This window comes from Corvus moneduloides, chromosome 3, assembly GCF_009650955.1.
Source record: "Corvus moneduloides isolate bCorMon1 chromosome 3, bCorMon1.pri, whole genome shotgun sequence".
Lineage (NCBI taxonomy): Eukaryota > Metazoa > Chordata > Aves > Passeriformes > Corvidae > Corvus > Corvus moneduloides.
Window position 1 is genome coordinate 120,002,774 of NC_045478.1, and position 23,223 is coordinate 120,025,996.

At 43.1% G+C, this 23,223-nt stretch overlaps 1 long non-coding RNA gene across 2 annotated transcripts in view; it reads left to right on the plus strand.

Moving 5' to 3' along the window:
* LOC116441649 overlaps window positions 1-23,223 on the plus strand; it is a 178,983-nt gene that overhangs the window by 67,843 nt on the left and 87,917 nt on the right. For both annotated transcript variants that reach the window (XR_004239205.1, XR_004239204.1), the window contains exon 3: window positions 9,290-9,424. This is a non-coding gene — a long non-coding RNA (uncharacterized LOC116441649). The remainder of the gene's footprint in view (window positions 1-9,289; window positions 9,425-23,223) is intronic.

Below are 23,223 nucleotides of genomic sequence, written 5' to 3' on the forward strand. Positions count from 1 at the left end.
GTGAGTGGAAATGACAATTGCCATGCTTCTCATCAACAGGTCTCTGGCCACTTTAAGAGAGATTATTATAATATTATTTCCACTTTGCAGTAGCAAAAATAGATGCAAAGCAAGATGATGAGGCTTTGCTTCAGCTTACAAACCTACCCCATGCAGTCATGTTTCAGTGGGTTTGGGAAAATGTGGAGCAGGGGCCCAGAGCAGCTGTGAAATCTCCGTCCTTGGATGGAATCACAGCTCAGCTGGACAGCCCCAGCAACATGCTCTGTCTTTGGCTCATGGTTAGGCCAGACAAACTGCAACCAGTATCATGCTATGCTTCCAATTTCAGACACAGGAATGACTCAGGTTTCCAGAATTCCAGAGCTTTGATTGGCCTGTAATACATCATGCAAGGTAAATTGTGTCTTTTCCCTGAGAGAGAGAAAAATTAAACTCTTTCTGGCACATTTTATTTTGCTTGGAGTGATACAGCAGAGTCGTAATTTCAGTCAGCTCAGTGCCACTCCGTTTCTTGGGAGTCAGGGCAGAGCTGGTGTGATCAGAGAAGTCAGAGTGGAAGCAGTGTGACCACTGAGTAGAGCAAAAGAGCTCATTGAGGCGTCTCCACGCAGGCAGAGCAAACACCAACCACCTCCTGCATCTGTGAAATCCAATTGCATCACATTTTATAGACACACAGCTGACATAATTGAGTAATTCTGTTTATACAGAAATCATTCCTGCAGCAGTTTGCTCAGCCAGGGATCTAATGTCACTGGTAACCATGGCACCATGCTCTTCACATTTATCAGCCTCCTCACACTTCATTTTGTGCTGGCCTGTAAAAATAAAAACAGAATCAGATCCGTATCTTGGTCTCTCTGAAGGGTGAGGGGTGTGTGTAGCAATTGGTTTTGCATCAAGAGGTGTTTGTGGTGGAGGCAGAGGCTCTTTGGTTGGCAGCCCAAGTGCTGCCCAACACTGAAGCTCTGCTGTGCTCGCGTGCTCTTCCCTGGTGTTTCGGGTGTCCTCGGGGCACGGAGCTCTGCTGGAAGCTGGGGGAGCTCCCACAGGCCCTGTGTGTGCTGTACCATCTGGCAGGAAACATTGACTTTTCAGTGCCATCTCCAGGGACTCGTTTTTATTTTATCCAGCCGTGGCTTTCTATAAAAGACGCATCAATCCTCCTCCTAGGAGAGTGTCCTGATCACTGGGTTAGTGAGTTTTACACACATATGCTCTGCTCTTCACAGATTCTGAGGATGGTGTGTTTGGTTTTTACAGTGTGGAAAGGAATTCTCAGCGCTGAGTCTCCCCTTCTCCCTTTTCAAATGCAGATGTCATTCAGGCTTTTTCTATAGAGGTGAAAAGATGGAGCTGAAACCTCTTAGATGGGTTAGGGAGTTGCAAAATCTTCCATGTCTTCATGTCAGCCTCATGGCAGATTTATCACAGAGCTGTCACATAACAAGGGAGGTGCTGGTGCTGTGTTTGAAAGAAGTGCTTAGTTCCAAAAAAGGGGAAAAAAAGGTGTGAGGGAGGCTCTGACAGACCCAACTATAACAGTGTGGAAGGGGAGACAGCTCTGCCCAGCCCCAGGGAATGTGCAAACTGCTCAATGGCAAGAGAGGTTCCTGCACTCCGTGAGTTTTCCTGTGTGGCTGAGTTCCGAGGGCCCCTGCACTGCTGGGCCTCGAGTGCCACCCCGTGCATCACAGGGATCATCTCAGAGCCATCCTGGCGCTGTGCAAAATTGTCCTTAGGCTTTTTTGGGGGGTGCCTAGTTGAGAGCTGTGGGCTTTGCTGTGCTGCCCACACACCTGAAAATAGGATGTGGCATAAAAATGAGGACAGCTTTACCATTAATGGAAACAAGAAGGTTTTGGGGGAAAAAAATAATTGGCAGTGACCAATTACAGGTTCAGATGCAAGTTTTCCATTGTTTCTCAGTGAAGAGATTTAATGATGATTACTTGTTAACGTTGCTCTTCCTGTAGAGACATTCTCTTCTCTTGGTGAAGTGACACCCAAATTATGTTTGTCAGAAATACGAATTTTTCATAGGTGGTTGATGAAGGCCTTACTTAAGGCTGCAGCTCAGTAGGTTTTTAGCTGAAAACTTCATCAGCTTTCAAGTGAGCAGAGGCCAGGGGGTTTAGCAAAAAGAAAGAAAATAGCACATAGAAGGAGCCCTTTGAGGACTTGCACTGAGACAAGAAGGTGTTCAATTCTGCTTTCTGTTTTTTTCTGGTTTGACCCAAGTTTATTTTGCACCTCAATACATCCCTACTTGCATTTTTTAGTGAAACTGGATTGCTAGAGCAAAATGAAGCATAAAGCCACAGTCTAATGCTTGCAAAATGCCCTGACTTTTGTTAAAGAGCAGCTGTTTTCTCTGAGCCTGTGTGCCTGCCACTGGCTGACAGAAATCAGATTTTCCCTGAGAATTTCCTTAATTAAGTTGAGCATTTGACTTAACAAGAGAGAAATAACTATATTGGTGGATGGTGTTACGCTGAAAAATAGAGCTTTTAGTCATTTAATAATAAAAATATTTGCTCAAGCTTTGCCTTAAACTAGATAAGTATAGATGAGTCAAAAAGTTCTGGAAGACAGACATTGGTGTGTAAAGGGACAGATTTTTGGAAGGCTTTAGCTATGCTATCCTGAATCCTGGAGTGCAGTGCATTTCTGATGGAATTACACACGTTGCTCCTCTATGAATACCAAGAGTCTTTCTGGTGATTACGGCCTTTCAGTGAATAAGAAGTGAATTAATACCGATTAAATTGCATTACAGAAGTAGAACATTTTCACAGCATTGGAAGCTGCTTTGCCAACAGCGCTGTGCTGGGAACTGTTTCAAGCTAATTTCTTAGCATTAATGAATGGGAATTACTAAGTATAAACATTTTTTTTAAATTTTATTTAAGAGGATGGCTCTACCAGTCTTGCTGATGTTGAGCTATAACAAGATAGGTATGAGCAATTTTGATGTTAATTATATAACATCACATTTCTCACTCGTTCTCTGTTCCCCCTCCCCCCACATTTTTTTTAAAAAGCATTTTACCCACCTTTAAGCTAATGAGTTGTGGAATTCCACAGTGATTGATGCCTGTTTAGGCTCATAATTCAGCATGAGTACCATGTGAGATCACTTGGTATGAGGCAAAGGAGAATTTTGCTTGTTCTTAGGTGGTACGAAGAATGCAGAAAGGTTCATGTAACATTGGCCAGTGACAGTAATAAATAATTTTTGTATCTCTGTTTATATAGAACATTTTCTTGGCTTGCACTGTAAAATCTGGCTATCAAAAGTATTTATGTTATGACTCTACCTGAAGTCGTATAACTGAGGTAACTTAATTTTTTCAGCATAACTAAGTCCTACAATAAGGAGTTACAACTAAAATATTTATTACTGTTATATTAAAAAAGTATTCTTCATTTTGCCCACTGCATGTTGTCATGAGAGACTGGAAATTAGAGGATTTCTACAAAAGTCCTGAAGTAGAAGAATATAGACATCAAACTGTGTTTCTTCTCTTTTAAATACCCTGTGTTTTAAGGTCTAGGAATATTAGGAAGAGCAATATACTTTCAGGATTAGCATATAATGCTAACAATTATATCCATTGGAAACAGTCCCAGAGAACCTGGAAATAATCAGAAGGGAAGGATGAACACGTAGCTGGAGTGAGTGAGATGTGCTGGCATGGGGATGTTACCATGCCCAGGAGGTTTAAGTCAGATGGAAATGTGTGCATATTGGAAAGTCAGCACGAACCAGGCAGTGCAGTTGGACAGTTCCCTGCTTGTGCCAGCCCTGGCAGGTCCTTTGGGAGAAAAAGTGTGGGGCTGGAGCCATTAGCTCCCAATATCCTCCGAGCCTGAGAAGCGTGAGGGAAGCTCCTGGTGTTCCACAACTGAGTCATGGATCAATAACCTCAGTTACACTTCGTGACACCAGCAGATGCTTCCTTAGCAGAGGTGGAAGGCTTGAATCAGGTTAAAACATCAAAATCATTAATATCTGATGTTCCACTGGCAAGCTATTCTAGTATCCAAAACAGCAGGTAACTTCTGACCTTTGTTTTCCCCAAACTGTCAGAAGTGAAAGGAATCCCATTTACTGCAGGACTTTGTAATCTGCTGGAGGCTGACACCCAAACACATCATTCAAACTCATTCCTCACGGTCTTGTTCCCACATCACCGAGCTTTCATCGCCCAGTGGCTGTGTCCATCAATTTCTGTGCCTGCTCTACCCATCTTTGTGTTTTCCATCGGTTCGTTTGGAGCAAGAAAAATGAAACTTCACACAAAACGTCACAGTTCTTTCAGGTGACCTGAAGTCATCCAGGGGTTTGAAAAACAGCCTTAGGTTAAAACAAGTGTGTTTTCTGTAGACTGTGGATTGGCAGCAAGAGCATTAAACTGCAGGGAGAAGAGAACTGGCAGGATGGAAAATTTCCCAGACTCTCGTGGTTCCCAGGACATTTTCAGACCAGCTTCACAAAACAAAAATTTCCAGGTGCTGTGGTTTGATGTGTTTGTTTGAGGGTGTGTGGGCAGCCTGAACGTGACCTCTGGCATTGCCTGTCAGGGTACCCTTGGGGCTGTCCTTGTTCCCCCAGGAGCTCCAGTGCTTTCCCTTCCTTCCCTGACAGCACAGCAACACTGACAAGCACATCTGCATCTTGATTTGCGTGCAGGATTTCTGGTCTTTATTGCCCCGAAGAAACCACATCAAATTTTCCTTTAACTCTCTCCCTGGAAGGAAAAGGCAGAACAGGGGAAAGAGCAGAGATGGATTTCTCCTTCCTTTTGCGCTGCTCAGTCTCTCATCTGTAATTACTGTGTATCACCTCTTGCTATTTTGTAGCAACATATAGAAAGAAATCTTTTCCTTTGCTTAAACGCCAACAAATCCACAGGATGGCAGAGCACAAAAAGAGCAGCTGTCAGTCCTTTTATATTCCTATACAGACACACAAACAGGGCCATGAATCTTCGTGAGAATGTCTGCAAGGTTTACACAAGATAAATCGTTTGAGAACAGAACCAGACCCGTGCTACCAGGGCTTAATTAATTATATTAAAAATAATAATTTAATTATCAATGAAAATTAATGAGTGGAACAACCTACTGCCACCTGCCGTGTGAAATTAGTTTCAGGAGGGCTCAGGCATTCTGAGAAATGCTGTTGAGGAGATTGAATGTGGTATTTTCTGTGTGTCCTGAGCCCCCAGTGTTGCACTGCTGCCCTGTAGCTGAATTGGAGGAAAGGACACGATGCTGCAGGGTTTGCAGTTTGGTACTGAACACTGTGAATTAATGACTTACTCTGCACTGGTGAAAATCAAAGTGCAGATTTCTGGTGGAAGTGGCATCAGATTTCAAAATTAAATTACTCCACTTTGATTTCTGATGTTTTCAGATGACTTCGCCAACTCCTAAACCCACCACTGTCTTCAGGGAAAGTTGTAGTTGCAATTTCTGTATGGATGTTATGGAGTGAAAAAGAAATCCCACAGGAGGTAATGAAGCAAGTAGGAAATAAAAGTAAGTGAAAGTGCAAGAAGAAAGCAAAAACGTTGCATAAAGACCAAACGCCTGCGTTCGGGATGGCACCGAACGTACAGGGATCAGCCTTCCTGGATCCTTTCCTCGTGGATTATTGCCTGTGTCCCATGGAAAAGATGCAGCCCTGCCGCCACTAGAGGACACCCTCGCATTTAACACATGGATCTTGCCTTACATCATCCCAGCCAGAGTGAAACAGGTGCTCTTTGGGGAGGGCTGAGAGAGGCGTGTCCAAAACGGACTCAAAACACTCGAGCAGTATTTTTAAAAAGTGGATTAATACTTAAAGCTGAAGCCATTTAATTAAGGATGACTTCACAACATATTGGGGCCTCAAATAAATGAAATCTTCCCTATCCTAATACAAGTAGTTGGTAGGGGGTTTCTGCCAGTTTTTCTAGAGGGTTGGGATTTTTTTCCCCCTCAAAATATTGATCATTATCTAAAATATTTCTCTTTTTCTCAAGGTTTACACAATGAAGTTGTTTGGAAATCGTTCCGTATCCAGTTATACTTGTTGTAAGGATAGGGAAGAAAATCCAGGGAGGTTTTCCAAATGTTGAGCATTGGCTTGCTGCTGCAGCAGCTGGTCAACTCCTGAGGAGGAGCAGAGCTGGGCATTGCTAATTGCAAAATCATCCTCTCTCTCCCTCCTTCCCTGGTGCTGGAGCAGGAGCAATTCCAAGTCAGTGCTAGCATTCCTGCTAAATAAAAATAGACTGAATGTACCACGTGGTTACAGGGAACGTGTGACTGTAGCCCAGCATTTGTGAGAAGGAGAATCTAAAGGTTTGTGAAGGGCACCAGGCACCAATAAACACGACTGAATCAGATCTTACCTGTGGGGCAGAATAATAGAGAGCAAGAAAAACTCTTGATTTAGGAAAGGTGGGGATGCAGCAGAAGTCAGGTGAGGAAGACAAGTGCACAGCTGGGCAGGAAGGCCCTGGTGCCACAGAGAAGGGACGTGGTGGGAATTGTCAGTGGCTCTGCAGCTCTTAAAGACCAGAGCCGTTAAGAGATCGTAGAGAGCCCGGGCACAAAGGTTAGCTGAAATACAGTAGGAATTGCCAAAGTGAGAAATTAAGTGCTCTGTGAAGGAGTTCAGAGGATAATTGGATGCTGTGGAGTGAACAAAGGGACTGACAAATTATGTCTGGGTGAATATACAGCTTGGTGAATTAGCAGTGTAAAGACAAACTCTCCAAATGTTTATTGCTGAGAAATAAAAATATGCAGGATAAATTTGTGTGAGAGGTACCATATCAAAGATGATAGTACTTATGGTCCACTTTTGAGTAAGAAAAATATCATTACCTTGATGGACTATATGGCAGATTTGCAGTGGACTTCACTGGGATGGAGATCTTTCAGTACCTTTTTAAGGAAAAGAACAATGTAATGCATGTTTATGGTTAATGACATGTCTGAAACAAGCAACAGGTCTTGGGTCAGAGGTTGCCTTTGGAGAAGAAATTCAGTTTTCTTCTTGATAGCTCATCACCCTCCACAGCCAAAAATGTGTCAGATATCTGCTATTTGGGGTACTGGGATTAACTATCGACATCTAAAAACTCTGGCTGTTGGAACAATCCTACTGGCATTCCCCTTACAGAAATACAGGACAAAGCTGTCCAGGTAAAGACTAAAAAACCCACGTTTTTCCTAGAATCTGAGCATCTTTAGCTCTTTTTCCAGGAGTGTTGTGTTGTGTCGGTGTCCAAAGTGCAACGCAACATTGTATTTCGCGTTCCCAGATCCCTGAGTGACTGAGCTTTCTTCGGGTGAAAAGTTGTGAAATGCACATTTTTGCAGACCAACTATCTGTCACTGAGAAAAGCCATGAATAATTCTGAGTGAGAAACAGACCTGAGGACTTTGCAGTCTGCTCACAAGCAGGAGAAGTTTCTCTGAATAAATAATTGGCTGGGAATCAGCCAGTCCATTCCACTTGTTACCAAATCCTTTTCAAAAGAGGAATTGGCCTACAGGGAAACTATTCACAGGTATGCACCTTGGATAGAATATTTGAATTGAAGTCCATGAAAACAAAATATTATTATTTCTTGAGCAGTGAACAAGAAAGATCAAAATACAGAGACCATTAAGATGCACGGTTGTGCTCTCAAAGCAGGGTGTTAACAGGGGAAGCTGAACACAAATACACCTCTGGTGGTACTGTTATTTCTTTGCACTGTTCCAGAGGTATAAAGGAGCTGCTGCTGGCAGGAATGCCTGGCATTGCTCTATTGCCTGCTGTCCCACCACTCTGACCAGGCTACTGCACGCCCAGGAAGGGAAAGAGGGAGCTCGAAGTACCTTTGCACTGCAGAAATTCATGGCTGGTGCCTCAGCTTTCTTCCAGCTTATAAAGAGAGTGGAGGCGTTTCCTGGGGCTGCTCTACAGAAGTAGAATAGAGAAGGAGAAAAGTGGCAGGATGTCATTTTTGCCTTGTATCCTGAATTTCATCAGCTCTTTTAGTGTCAGGCAAACAAGAATCTCACAAGCTACAGAAGGGCTCAAACGTGTTTTGTCTCTAATGCAGAGGGGTTGGTCCTTTGCTGCTGCTCAGAACCCTTGTAAATAGAGGGAAATTTCTACCCTGGCCTCCACCAGCAGTGTGCTCAAAGGGAAAATCATATGGACACAGGGGGATGGGGCCAGGCTGTGGTCCTGCACCACAAGACAGTTCAGGAGCAGAACTGAACCGGGATTCTTTAAAGTATGGTAAGGTGAAGGAGGCAATGTTGTGTGTATTAAACCCTTCAGTGAGTCCTGAACATGAGAAAAACAGCAGTGAATTCCCCAGGAATACCCATGAGGAAGCTGCCTGTGGGACAGGGCTGAAACAGAGCACAGGAGATAGTACCAAAAATAAGGGACATAGAATCACAAAGTGTGAAAGAGGTGGCATGGCCCTTAAAGATCATCCAGTCCCAACTGCTGCCCCTGCCGTGGGCAGGGTCACATCCCACTAAACCAGGTTGCTTAAAGCCTTATCCAGCTGGTCTCACAGAGCCTGAATTCCTCCTTGGAAAAGCCCTTTTCCCTCTGCAGCTGGCCAGACACACTCTCCTGGCAGAGAATGTCCAAGGGCACTGGTCTCCTGAGGCCGAAGTTCTTCGTGGCTCTCCAGCAGAGTTTAAGAAGCTGTGTCTTTGTTGCTATCAGAGATGCAAGAGCCAGAAATATCCCAGCTTTGCTTTTGAGTGTCAGAGTGAGTTTGCAGAGATGACGATGGGAGAAGTCACCTTTTCTTTTCAAGGCCAGACACAAAACTACTTTTGTCAGTTGTGTTACTTTTCAGAGAAAAAAAAAAGTTGTACTACAACAGCCCCTCTGTCCGTGGTGGAAACTGGGGTAAGTGCTGTGCCTGCTGTGAAATGTCACAAGGTGACACCAGTTTGGGTGGGGCAGTGTCACTCTCAAGCACCTGTCTCTGGTGAGATCACCCCATTTACAAGTTTGAGCACTTCCTCTCTCCACGGCATTAGGAAGAACTGAGGACAGGTAGGGGAAGCAGCATCAGGTCCCAATACAAGTTTCTTATGCTCGTGGCTGCTTTATTTCAGGTAATGAAGGTGTTTGGGTAGATGTTTAACAAATGTAGATGTGTTGGACTTCCACTTCTACTCTGAGGTGCAGTGCTTTGGCAGAGATGTGGTGCCACAAATATTTGAGTTTTGAGTCCATCTCTGATTTTATATTTTTTTCCAGGAGAAAACAAAGAAACCTGCTGAGTTCACCCTGTAGTAACTTTGCAGATGAGGATGAGCCCTGCCCAGCTTTGCTGCTCACAACAGTGGTTCAGCCAAGCAGTTGGAACCCTGACAATGCAGTGCTCCCAGCCAGGTGTGTTTAAGTCATTTTTTTCCATTTTAAACCTGCATTTCGAGCAAATGACCACAGGCTGATTGCTCTGGCTTTGCCTACCAAATTGCACTCTATTAATCTTCACTTCTAAAAGAAAGGTGCTGCTGCAGCGCAGGAAGATGGGGCATCCCAGAACTCCATGCAGATTTCTCTAACTGAAGATTCTCTACTGATCTAAACCACAGATCTAAAAACAAAAAAAAGAGGTTTTGTTTTACTAAGAAAGCAGGGAGTAAAATGATTTATGCTTGCTGTTAGGTGCTTGCTGATAGGATCATTTAAATAGGTTTCAGGATTTAATTATTACAGAGAACCCATTCATTTGGATCACGTGTATCAGAAGACATCCAAGAGATAAGAAAATAATGTACTCCAGTCTTTAGGTCCTTTCATCTGCTGTTGGACACAGCTCCTCCAGATCTGCTGCCAGAGTCTGAGGTAACAACCCAATTTTCTGTCCCTGCTGGTGCCACGGTGCCAGGCTCTGCCTCCTGCAGGTGCCATCACCTGTCAACACCCAGATGGGCAAAGAGAGAGTTCCTGGGGCTGGGAGCAGGAGCCAGTCTGTTGGATTTCCCATATGAGGAAAGCTTGTCAGGCAGCACTGGCTGCAACAACAGGCACTAACTGCATCTCCTGTGCTGGACTGACGGATACAGACTGCCAAAGATTTCCAAAACATAAATTCAGTTCAGTCCTTTCTAGGTGAGGGAATGAATTGCTGAAGGCCCAACTCCCTGAAGGAGGTTTAGGGTGTTAACCCAGCTCCACTTGGTCTCTCCCTGTGAAATTATGGCAAAAGTTGCTCCTCAGATGGCTTTATATTTGCATTTCTATTAAATATTTATTGTTCCTCCTCCTGCAAGGAACCATTATGTGGCAGACATCCTATGTATTTTTATATTCCCATTTTCTTATAGTTTACATGTACTATTGCCTGAAATAAACATGCTCAATTATGAAAGAAAATCTAATTTGCAAGCTTATTTGAGCATTTTCTTTCCCAAGGTTTCATACAATTAGCATTTGTTTTTTTTCAAAATATGGTAACTTCATTGAAAGTGAAGGAAAAGTAAAGAGAAGTAGCACAGATATTTACAAGCCAGTGCAGAAACATGCTAGTAATAGTAATATTGTGCCCCTAGGATGCCTTTCCTCTGAGTACCTTAAAATGCAGGACATAAATTAATTATAAATGCACCTTCCATGGTCTCTCCGAAGTAAGTACTACTAATTGAACTTCATAGGCAAAGTAGCCACATGGCAAAGGTATATATTTCAAAATCCATCTTCCCTAATAAGCCCCTTAATGCATTTATTAGCTCTGTCAGCAAGCACAGTTTAAAACTAGAATTTTCAAGTGCAGTCCTGAGAGAGGGCCCATTGCTGGCCCACTTGAGAGAAGGCACGGTTTGTCTGACACTGTTCCCATCTTTCTGTGCTGCTCCATCCATTCTCTTTCCTGGAGGGATTGAGGCTGTGGGCACTTTCAGAATATTTTTTGTCACTGCCCTTGTTTGCTCAGCTCTGTTGCAGAGGAGAGGGAAGGTTTGGCTGTACCCCTGCACCCCAGAAGTAGGCCCCAGCATCAGAAAATGGGGATTGAAGACAGCTCCAGCAGGAATAAAAGCCAGGAGTTGACCCCGAGCTGTGATTACTGCAGATGGGTTTAAAAGGAAGAAGGCTATAAAAAAACAAAAGGAAAAGGGAGGTGGAGAGGGAGACATAGAGCCAGGGTAGGTTTTGCATGGTTGGGTTGCTGATTAAAGCTCATCCTCAGCGGGGCAACTCCTGGAAATGAATCTGGCGCGTGAGAGCATTCCGGCTGTGCCAAGTGCAGGAGCTTCAGGGGCTGATTTTCACTAAATGTCCACAATGACTACAAGCTGATGAAGTGCTCCTGGGCTTTCTGCATTTCCATTTGCTTATTCACATCGAAAAACAGGGCTTTGAGATTTGGTTGGGCTGCAACTTTTATTGCAAATTTAATTACAAATGTAAAGTAAGCAAGTATATCTCCCAGGTAATGAACTCCAAACCTGGCACTGTGTTGTCTTGATGGAATATTTCTTGCCCAGATTTATCCCATGTACTCACTAAACTGTTCTAATTGTTCTTTTAGAACCCATGGATTTTTTTACTGCCCTATTAAATCTAAATTAAACACTTTTTGAGGCATTTATAGTACTATCATTTGCTCCAGCAGGGAATATGCAAAAGAAATGCTGTAAAAGAAATCAGGATATATTCTCAGGAACTCTAAAATAAAGGCAGGGAAAAGCCAGTGCCATGCTGGGCATCACCACAGGTGTCCCTGGGCTTTTCTATTTGATTTTGGGATTGCTGGTTAAAAAGTCTTGCTGAATTTGGATGGCAGCCATGAACAATTATTGACAAGTAGGGTTCAGATGTGGCTCTTCGGGGCATGGATGATCTCCCAAAGCCGCTCTTGTCGGGTCACTGGTGCCACTGGAGAAGCTGCAAAGTGGGTCTGTGCCTCTGTCCATCACCAGCTTGTGCTTCCTTTCCCTGGGGGAACACTCGGACACTGATGTTGGTCTTGCTGCCAAATCGGAGCTTTCCACAGGAAAGTACCTGAGTTTAGCGGTGTTGTGGGATATGTTGTGTGGATAATGGAATTTCTCACATATCTGGGGCCTCTCTTCTGCATCTCCTCTGTAGGGCATGATCATGTGGAAGGTGGGTAGAGGAGGACTTACCCAGTAAATGCCTAATGCGGCTGTCACTCTGTAACTGGGATTTAGTGCTGTTAAGACCTCAGTGGTGAGGTGAGGAAACGCAGTCAGTTCACTGAAATGCCAAATGCACAGACATTGCTTTCCAAAGGGATCCCATGGAGGGAGAGAAACGTTGCTGTTCCTCTTCACCCACGCTGTTATTACCAGGTGATTTTGAAAGCTTCTCCTACAACGAATTTAGAATGTTAGGATTTAGGATTATAGCTGTGGCATGGCTGCCTCTCCTACATCCAGGTACATTCAGGATGGAGGTACAGGAAGTTTGCACTGCCATAGATGCTTTTTCAGTGTCCTGCAGACTTGATCCTGCTCAGAAACCCTCCCCACAGGTAAACTGTGGACAAATCCTGTCCCTATAAAATCACCCTGAGACAGACCATTGATGTCAGCAGAGGTAGGATATCACAGGTGACGTTCTTGGCCTTTTGGCCTCTTTGCCATAATTGCCTGAATTATTAAAAAAAAAAAAAGAAAAAATAAAAAGGAACAGCAGCAGCCCAGAATGTCACAACCTGCTCATTTTATTGGCACCAATGCTGAATTGGTCCTTGGACGCATTTGCTTTTACAACACACAGCAAATACCTTTCCCCCACCCTTGCCATTTCAGTGCTGATGTTTCATTTTAAACACACTTTTTTTTTTTCCTGAGTGGATGTACAGTTCTCCCTAACAATGGCATCAGGGTTACTATGGCTACAGCTTTTCATTGTTGAGGTCTAGCATGTGGAAAAAAGAAAAATGACTCCCAAAGTCACTGATAAATGTTATTAGGAAAACCAGGCAGCAATGGATTAGCTCCCTCACATGTCTCAGACCACTGTGTGAAATGAATCTGTAGTCCCTTAGTCACATGCCTTTTGTTCCTCCATCAGTATCTAACTTGCTTCCCACCACCAGGAGTCAGAAATGTGTGGTGTACGTGAGATTCCTCTTGACTTGGAGCAGAACTCCTGTTGCTGCCATTGTGATTAATGTCTTGAGTTCTCCCACACCTTTTTGCCCTTTCCCTGTCTCTCTTCTGGACTAAAAGGAATATTAAGGTACGGGGAATTCAGTGTCTTTGAGCTGGCTGTTACTTTCTAAGAAGTCAGAAAAGATACACTGAATTCCTGAAACCAGAGTATGAGGATTAGGGTTTGTGGGATGTTTTTAAGTATTTCATATTTTTCTGTAAATTAAGGTATTTGGGGGGGAAAAAACCACAAAATCTCTGAGTGAACATCTGTATCTCACTAATTTCCAGTGATAAAATGGTTCTTGTGCCTTCAAGATATTTGAAAAATTAGCTATAATTCCTTTTGAAGGTTCAGAGTATGGGGTTACATTCACAGATTTTAGCTTGTGTTGTATATTCATATTTTGGGTAAGCGTGGAGGGAGGTTCTTGTGCAAATTTTGGTGATTTAGGGATTGAGAAGAACATGCCAGCTAATAAACCAGGGATGCTGGGATGTGAAGGCAACCACAGCAAAGGGGCCTAAAGTTCAAACACTGTGTTGTTCACAGCTGATTTTGTGCAGGGTTGGCCAAGGTCTCACAGTACTCATGAATTATTCGCTCCATAGTAAATTACACCATCTGAACAAGGAAAATAGGATAATTTGGAAGAGAGGGTATTACTTCTACCATCCTAATTCCCAGTGTCTGTAATTTTATACTTTGGAAGGAATTTTCAATATTTAATAGAGGAATCTTTCAAGTTATTTAAGAGCTTAAATTGCTTGTGAAGTCCTGGCCTTTAACACTCAGATATTAACAGGTTGATTTTTTAAAAAAAGGAAAAATGTATTTATAGGGATCTCAGAAACAAATTATATTAAAAATCATTTAATATTCAGAAAATGTTTCAGCATTTAAAGATGTTCCTTGTGATTTTTAATGTGATGCCCTGAGGAGAAATATGATGTGGTGAGATCATTATGATAGCAGCACACTGAACCCAGGACATTCCTTCCAATTCTGCATTGCAGTGTTTGCGCACAGAGCAAATTGTTAATTCTCTGAAAAAGAAAAATCGACAGCGAGCAATCTATGGAATGCCTGGCAGGATGTGCTTCGTGTTGGATGGGATCTGGAATCCTTCACGGGTGATCCAGAGGCACATTTGCCCCCTAAGACATAGGGGCTGAAACCCCCTCACCCAGCTGGGTGGACAGCAGATTAATTGGAGGTCTATTCATGTTCAGGTGCTGCAGATAGATGGGGTTATTCTTGAACGGCATTTGAGAATAGCCCTAGATGGCTTTTAGCTGTACCTTCAGTCAATTTTCAGAGGGAATAATAGTATTTTGTAGAATATTTTGTAGGGCACAAGAGGAAAACAGGGACTGTTTACTTGGTTAATGTTTGATAGTTTCATCCAGTGCACTGGTTCTTCCCCATGGGTTCATTGGCTGTGCTTGGGAAATTTAGTGGTGTTCGTTTTTGTGGCTTTTCTTGGAAGATATTTTTTCTTAGAGGTCAGAGTTAAGTCATCACTCTGGAGGATGCTCTAATTCTTTGAGCAAAACCTGCTCTGTTCATCCATGCACAATTGGTTGAGTTTTAAAGCAGGGACTGTGTGAGAAAGTGCAATTTGGGGAAAGAAATGGCGTATGGTGTGGAGGTAATGACTGCTCTTACTTCTTTGGCTACTGCAGGGGCTGGACAATGAATCTGTGCTAATACCATGCTACTGGTGACCTGGCACAAGAGGCAGGTTCCAAAAGTCTTTTTTTTCATACATTTTAATCACCTTTGCTTGTACAATTTATCATAAATGTGATTTCAGTGATCATTATTTAGATGTGGCAGCTTTGCAAAAGCTTGTCCCCCAACCCCATCAATATAGAATAAGTACTAAAAGGAAAAAAACTTAGTTTCTTTCTTAGAATTCAGATTAGTTTTGCAGGGAACTTTTAGGATATATCTGATGTGGAAGTGAGAGGAATTTCCACCTAAGAGTGAATGGGTAGAATTGTACAATACTGCAGTTGAGAGCTGTCTTTGGTACTGGAGCACTTGTACTTGGATTCCTGAGATACCTTTGAAACCCGCCTGTTGAATACACCTCATTTTGTGAAAGAAACTGGAGTATTTCCCCATTAGGGAAACTTCTGGGTTGCAGCCTGCATAACAGCTTTGAATATTTTGGAGTTGTTCAATCAGTTGAGAAGAGGATGCAGGCGATCACTTTGTGTCTCTGTGTTGAGAGGAGTTTGAAGTCTGTGCTGTATCATGCTGGGGATGTTTACCTGAGTGATAAAAGTATATCTGTGATGTGAGAAATTCTGGGGTGCAGAGCTCTGTAGAGGTAAAAATGTCTTGATTAAATATGTCCATCAAAGCAAGATCACTCATAGGCAAGAAACTTCATATGTATACAGTTATGTATCTTTATTACTTCAAAAATTAATGCATAACAGTCTTGGGGAAATAGCACAGGCAAGTGGCTAATGAATTGTCAAATGTAAGGAAAATGCAAACATGAAAGCTAGTGTTAGGTGATCAGCAGCTGCAAACATGAAATTTTAATGACTGAGAAAGGCAGCCACCTCAGCTTTGATTAATAAAGCATTGCATTCAAAGTTATCACCTATCTGGCATATGTAATAATATCAGAAAGGAAAAGCACAATTGTTTTGCTTGCAGTAGGTTTATCATGTTTGTGCATTAGTTGAGTCATGCCAGAGTGTGTTTGCTTGGTGATAGCAAAGGGAGGACATCTGTTCAGACAGAAACACTTCGACGTGCGCACAGAAAACATTTTTCCCACTTGGCTTTCATTCCTTGAGTTTCTGGTGAAGAAATGTGTTGTAAATGGAGAAACAAAGCTCATAGTCCTTCTTGCACATTGGCCAAGCTTCCTGAAGAGGGCTGGGAGACAACCCGTGGGGCAGGTCTCAATACAAGGTCTAACTCTCCATAGGATCACAGAGCATCAAAGTGCAGTTTTTCTAAACCTTGCTCTGACGCTTTCATTTCAAAAGAAAACGCTGGGGTTTGTGAGCGTCCTGCCATGTGTAAGGAGCCTGTCTCTCACACTAGGCTTGCTCAGAGGCCAAGGTGAAGGAAGGCCTGATTTCTGAATCCTGGCATGCTCTTCCTGAAAGCAATTGTGACTGCTGAGGCACTTCTGGAACACCTCAAAGGCAGAGGGGGAAGTGCTTGACCAGAGGCTGCCCTGAATCAGAAACAGGCACTGGTACATGACTCTGGTTCACCTCCTGAGGCAGTGCTGCCTGTGCCCACATGTTCTCATCTCAAGCAGCTGTTGAACACCTCCCTGTCTGTGCTTGACTGACTGCACAGGAGAGAATTGCATTGCATCTGATGTTGTTGTCATAAATGCTGTGACCATTTCAATATTATGATGTATTATTTGCATAACCAAACTGATAAAGCTATCAACGAAGAGAACTAGTTATTAAATTCACTATTGCTCAGGTGTCAGGTGTTGCATGAGAAATGTATAAAGCAGGCTGACAGGAAGAAACAAGAGCATTTAATCTCTTTTATTTACTTCTAGAAGTAAACATTCGTTTAAGTTGCTTGGCTAAAGCTATTCAGTGTGGTTGTTGCAGTTCCCGGGTTTTAGTTGCTTTCTCTTCCAGCTTTCTGCTCCTCCCTAGATTCAGTTCTGCAGCAGGAGAGTCGGTGGGATGTGGTGAGAGCACGTGCAAACTGACAGGGTCAGGTGCCCCTCTGAAAGGAGCAGTCACCAGCTTGGTTTTAACACATTATTTGTCTTCATTGCCAAAAACCAGCCACGACTCATTTCTTCAAAATCTTCTCTCTCGAGAGTGCTTTGCTGACTTGGGCATTTGTCTTCTTTCTTCCGTTCTTCTGCCCTGACACTTCCAGTTGCCACCTTCTGCTTTGAAATCTGTGCTTCTCTGTCAGTCAGGAGCTCTGGACAGGGGACAGAAATTCAGCTTTACTGCATGTGGCAGTTCCAAGTTTGGTGTCTTAAGGAAGGAGGGTCTGCACGACAGATTTTTCTGTGTCTTGATGCTTTTCCCCCTCACCTTCACTGTGGATTTTTTGGGCTGATGGATGTTTTAAACCAGATGACACAGTGAGGTTAAATATTCCGAATAAAAACCCTATAATTTGGGGGTTTTCCTTTTCCTCAGAACTCACATCTCAGCCTAAATTTGAAGCTTTATGAATCTTAACCGTGGCAGCTCCCAGTGTCTCTCTCAATCTATTTTTTTTCCCTGTGGCACTCCTGGACTCTCATCTCTTCTTCTCCTGTTCATTTAACTGTACTCCATGCTCCATAACCGCTCAATTAACCACTCCAACATTGCAGTGCAGTTGTAGTGGGATTAGAGAGCAGCAGAGGGATGAATGGATACCATGGGTGTTTTCTCTGGGCATTTCAAATGTTCAGAAGCAGCAGAAGCTGGTGATGTGGGGTATTGAACTGCGGCACCGTGTGGATCAAGGATTCAGTTGCAGTGTTGTGGGGACAGATCCTCGGGTAGTACAGGTGTCACAGCTCCATCCATCTTCACTGAACTCCTTTGTGATAGGGAAACTCCAAAGAGGAATGGGTTCTGCTCTCTGTAGTTGCCTGGAAAATGCTTCCTTTGTGCTTAGATTTTGTGCCTAATAAATCTAATTAAGTAGGATAAATTCGCATTATTTTATAGGGTTTTTTTTAAAAAGGAGTTGAATACTTGGAGGGGTTTTTTTGCCTAAAGCTTCTCAGCTGTTGATAGAAAATTCTTGTGCACACAGTTTTTTAAGGCATTTTGCAAAGGAACTCCCAAACAGTTCTGCTGTGACAGGATTATTACAGTGGATTGTACTCTCTTTCGGATACTTTTCAGGAGGTTATACATGTAGCTAATGGGTATTACTTAGTAAAGAAAATTATTACTAACTGCAAAGCTAAAGAAAAGGCAAAAGGGAGCCACCGAACAATTCCATTGTATCTTGGAAATAACTCTTGGGATTTAAAAATGTCAAAATAATTTCACTACTCCAGTGGAGCACAAAGAACTCAGAGTATTCTTTGTGATGATAAAACAATCACTGTAATTCCTATAATTTAACCCTGGGATATATAAATACTAAAGTACTGACATGTATTAATTTGTTAGCAAAAGCCAAATGACGACAAATGTATCTGGAATATCAGTTTATCATTTATACTGGAGAGACACCAGGCAATCTGGCAGCTGGAACCAAAATCAAGCAGAGGACAAAGTAGGAGAAACAACTGATAAAAGGGCCATGAATAATTTATATTAACTCAAAAGTCAGCTCAACACAGCATCAGACAGGGAGGTAAAGCCCCCCCTTGGCAGAGCCCTCCTGGGCACTGTGTGCAAGAGGCCTCAGCAATCAGCTTCCTGCAGGGCCATTTCTCCACCCCAGGGAGACTGTGGCCTCTTAAACAATTTGCATTCCATCACTACAGTTGAATTAGGTGCTTTTCTTAATGGCACATGACAGGTGTGCTTTGTATCTTGCTTCCAGAAGGGAAAAGTGTCAAACATTTAACACTTCCACATGTCTTTCCCTAAGCTTCAAACCTCACCTGTAATCTCTGGGGTATGGTGAGGGAGAGCACAAACTCCTTATGGTTATGCTCTCTGCATCTCCATCCTCTACCTGATTCTATTTTTCATTCTTCTTAAGGAAAACAGGGCATTATCAGCAGCACAGGTACAGCTCTTTTGACTGCAGAGAGAGTGGAAATAAGACTCAGGTAGATGAGGTGTGATGGAGTGGTATTAGGCTCACCTGAAGGCAGATGAAAGATAGGGTTTGAATTAGTGGATGATATCAAGGATAATGAATGATGGCATCTTCTGAGGTCTAAAATTCCAGATTCCCAGCACTAAACTCAGTACAGGGCCTAACGATAAGCAAATTGCTAAAATGAGAAGCAGGGCTGTGCGCAGAAGAGAGATGGAGTAGTTTAGCCCCAGGGGTAAGAGCTGAATAAATGAATGGACAACAGAAACTCTGTTTACCTTGCCTTGCTTAAAGAAACTTCTTACTCAGCTCACAGAGTTGGGCTTGCACCATGCAGATACGTTTTTGCATTTGGAAATAGAAAATGCACATCTGAAGTTCGGAGTTTTTCAAACTTTTGCCAAAGGAGAGGAAAATAATATCTTTTTAAAATTTATGTTTGGTTTTTCCTTTTTTCTCTCAGGCTCTAGTCAGAAATTGCACTTTCACCTGCATATTCTTGTGAAGTTCAGTTTGCAAAGGTGTGAATACCTTCAGTGAGGTCTTTGGGTCAGTACTTGCCTGAGCACTGCTCTGGGCTTCTGGCTGAACTCATCACTGGAGAACCAGGGGGTCTCTTGCTCACCTTTCCTGACTTCTCAGAACTTGAGAGGGGCACTGGGCTCACCTTCTGCTGTTTTTAAAAGCATCTCCTTGGGTGCCAAAGGTGCATCTCTTTCATGTAATTCCTATGATTCTTCTGCCCAGACAGCAGCAGAACAAAGAGCATATGGCTGCAAAGCACCAGAAATCTGGGAGCTCCTACAGCATTGTGCTCATTGCTCTTTTCCATGTTTTCTGGCATAAAGTCCCAGTATTACTGGGAGCACACAGCCCAATAGGCATTAATCCCAGAATCCCATTTAGGCAAGTATTTAAATGTGTTGTTGGCTGGAGATGCCTTCCCTAACTGAAGCTGTCAAAAAACCACCAAACACCACCCACCTCCACTCCCAGTGCTTAACTTTCAGGATAACTTCCCTGAGCAAATAAATAGTGGGAATGCTCCTGCTTTGTTCCAGGGAGGACTTCCTAAGCAGCAGACCTGGGCTAAATGACATTTAATGGAAAAGATTGTGCCCCAGCCCTTCCCCTGGTGGATTTGTCTAAGTCTGTGTTTGCCTCACTCATGCTATGAGACCTGGGAGAAGCTGGACTGGGTGTTTCATCATTTTCTTAGTGTGGTACAATCAGGTTTTTACCAGAGTTAACAAAAAGCTAACAAAAGCCAACACTAACTGCTTTTCCAGATTTTTTGGGACCCGTATAGTAACGTTTCAGCCATTAAAAGGTGAAACAAGAGAGAAATATTTATACATGAGGCAATTATTAGATACAACCAAAACAGGCGTGTAAAACAAAGCTCTATCAACGTGGCCAGGTAAGCAGAACATACCCTTTTAAGGTGCTGGTTGGTTTGTTTGTGTTGGTTTTAATTTGGCAGCCAGACTGACAACTCCCACTCACTCCTGGTTGTGCACCAGCTGCTGCTCTGCCCTGGTTCATTATTCAGGAGATCATTAGTGCTGTTTGGGGGAATTGACCTCGGAAGGGCTCGCCCTTCTCAAACCCAGCTTGTTTTGGGTATGTCTTTCGAATGGCATCTCAATTATCCTTTGGCCTGAAACACCCAGGTGGAGGCTTTCCTGGGAATGTGGAGTGGTGGTGTTTGCCCAGTCAACAGATGGCTGTAAAATTGTCTGGGTAAAGGTATTTGTCATCAGGGAAAAGCAGGAGCCAGGACATGGCCTGACACATGGATTAGCAGTGTGCTGGCAGGTGCTGCCTGGATGGCAAGGGATGAGGTGCCAAGTCCAGGATTCCTACTTTATGCCATCCTTCCCATTCCACTTCTTTTCCTGCTCCTTCAGTCACCAAAAGCCCTGGAAACAAGTCAGAATGTCTTTCCTTAGTGACAAGAGAAAAAGGGGAATTTTCACTGAGGGACATTAAAAGAATAAAAATATTGAAATTTTTTCTTCCTAATGGCTCAAAGTTTTGATTCCTTTAAAATCTTAGTTCTCTTGGCCACACTTGAAGAAGCAACTCTTTGGTGTCTCCTTATCTTGGTGGTGTTGAAACATCTCTAACACCTCTTTCATGCTTTTCTGTGAAGAGAAGCAGTGCCACACAGAAGTTCTGTCTAATGGTTGCCTTGCTTTTCTCACCTGTTTGGCAAAGGAATTACTTTACCCTTTACAGCAGCAGTTGCAGATGTTGGTAGATTCAGACTGTTGTTACTCCTCTGGGTCTGGCTGGCCTGAACCTTGCATAGAACATCAAATATTCTGCTGAGCCTTCATCCTTTTATTTCTGTGGAGACAGCTTCATGATCTCATTCACATTTGTGGTCAACAAAACAACAAATGTCTTGGGTGCTTGTAGATGTTTTGGAACTGGCAAACAGGGCAGTGAATTCTGGGGTTTTTTATTTTCTTGTTTTCCCATGTCTGATACTGCCTTTTTACCAAATCCCAAATAGGAAATGACTATGAAGGAAACAGCAACTGCCTTAATGTCTTCCTTTTCCCAAGAAGTGTGAATTAGTGATATATCCAGTTTCTTCTTATCAGGCTATTGTTTCTCAAGGCATTATGGATGCAATCTGGAGCCCAAGGAGGTAAAATTCACTCCTGCAATGGTCTTTGGCATAAAATTCACCCTGGAAGTCTCAGACCTTTTCTTTTCCTTTCTCCATGTGTTGCTTTGCTGAGTGCCTTGAAGAAACCCAGTGGCCCAGCGTGAAGAACTCAGGCATCATAGGAAATTGGAAGCAGGAGCTCCCCTGTGCTTCCCCTGAGAGAATAAAGCCAGTTTCTCTAAAAGAAAATTCTTTCTGTGGAACTCTTCCAAGGCCAATTCTCTGTGCTTGCATATTTTCCCCATTTCACATGTAGTTGTATAGATGACATTTTGTATGCTACATTAAATCACTTCAGGTTTTGGAAGGGCAATTCTGGCAACACGGTCCGTGTTGTGCGAGATGGGAAAGGGTCGGATTGAGGGAGGGAGAGCACAAATGGAGAGGCAGTGTTCCATCTTGGTGGATCCCCCCAGTGAGAGAACTGTCCCAGGCACTGCTGTTAACAAGCAGTCAGGCAAAAACCGGGAGTGGGAATCAAAGATCAAAAATCTGAGCCAAAGTGCAACATCAAACGCCTGCAAGTACAGCCGAGCTGTGCACAGCTATCATCCTGTGCCTGTTCCCATCTAACCAGGGGACAAAAAGTGAATTTCAAAATATTTATTCCATCAGTGACTATCAAACTGAAGAGTTTGACAGCGGGGTGTTTCTAAATGCAAAACAACGGGCAAAAGTATCTTTCTAATAGCATTGCCAGAATTCCCATTAAATATCAATTAGACCTACTTCTTATTAATCAGAAATTACCTGCAAGGTAAATGGTCTTGATAAGCAGGACCCACAGATGATTCTGCTCTGCTAAAAGGTATTTTAAAAATAATTATTCCAGTTAAATTATTTTTTCCTATCAATGAATATTAATGCCTCTCACTGCTCCTGTGTCAAAAGGCAGGCAGAGAGCTGTGTTTGGGTTTGCACTTCAGCTATTTAAAGATGTTTAGGGAAGTCTGACTGCTGTGTGGGCACCAGCCTCAGTGCAGCCAGGGAGAAGGCATCCTGGAATGATAAATGAAGCAGCAAAGCAAAAGCTGGTGTTGGGCATTAATCTGGGGATTGATATGGGCTGTGAAAACCTCTCGACAATCCCTTGTAGAGGGGAGAGTTACCATTAGGTGGTGGTTTCCGTGGGCAGGACATTTTCTCTGCAGGGCAGTTGTAGTCCAGTCAAGTAGAGGAACTGGTTTTCTGTGCTGTTACATTTCCAAGGCATAATGAGTACAGGGTGGTGCAGTTTGGGGAGAAAACTCCGTCCTCAGTTCTTTGCAGATACAAATAACTTACAGCAGTAAGTACCAGAGGACGTTTCTTGGCTGTATTTGTTGCTAGCGCTGCCAAAGCTTATTGAGCAGTAAGTAACAGAGTTGTAGAATCCCAGAACAGTTTGGGTGGGAAAGGACCTTGAAGATAATCCAGTTCCAACCTGGTCTTGGACACTTGCAGGGATGGGGCAGCCACAGCTTCTCTGGGCAACCTGTGCCAGGGCCTCACTGCCCTCACAGAGAAGAATTTTTCCTAAAATCTGGTCTAAATCTACTCTTTCAATTTGAACCTATTCTCCCTTGTTCTGGCACTCGAGCTCTTGTAAATATCTTGCCCTATCTTTCTTTTAAGTGCCTTTCAGGTACTTGAAGGGGCAACTAGGTCA